The following is a 703-nucleotide window of genomic DNA, read 5'->3' on the forward strand; positions in this document are numbered from 1 at the left end:
TAAGATTACCCATATCTATAATTGAATCCACCATCTTTAATTTCTTGCATTTTCTTTTGTTCTTAAATTTTATTTTTTCATTATTGATTTTTATTTGTTTCTTGATTTTTTCTTCTTGCCTTATTGATCACATTTATTCTTTGTCACATCCATTCTCACTTACATTTTGGGCCTATTTACACACTATTTTTACTCTCTCAATCTCTTCACAATCATATTCACTCATCGCTCCCATTTGTCACGCACACAACATAAGAACCAATTCTAACTTTCTCCTACAAAACACCTTCCTCGTGGGATCGATAACTTTTTATACTATAACTTGACACGGTTGTGCACTTGTAATATTTTTGGTACATATTTATGCCGCATCAAGTTTTTGGCATCGTTGCCGGGGAAGGTGCTTAAGTAGGATTTTTTATTATTTTGGTTCTTTAACTATGTGTTTCTTGTGAAAGAACTACTTGGAGATTAAAGATCAAGAATTAGAGATTGAGGAATTAGAGATTCGCTTGTGGTAAGTCTTCTTCCTAATATTTTCAATTCCACTCCTTTAGTTAGTTTCTCACAATTAGTGACAATTAGGATCTTTAATTTTTTTTATTTTCGTTGACCATAATAAAATTCACCATCCACTTTGACATTTACTAACAAGATAATAAATTCAGACAAATTCCCCCCTTCTCATTTGTTTGATTGTTAA

The sequence above is a fragment of the Asparagus officinalis genome, chromosome 5 (genome assembly GCF_001876935.1).
Source record: "Asparagus officinalis chromosome 5, Aspof.V1, whole genome shotgun sequence".
In the NCBI taxonomy this organism is placed as follows: Eukaryota; Viridiplantae; Streptophyta; class Magnoliopsida; order Asparagales; family Asparagaceae; genus Asparagus; species Asparagus officinalis.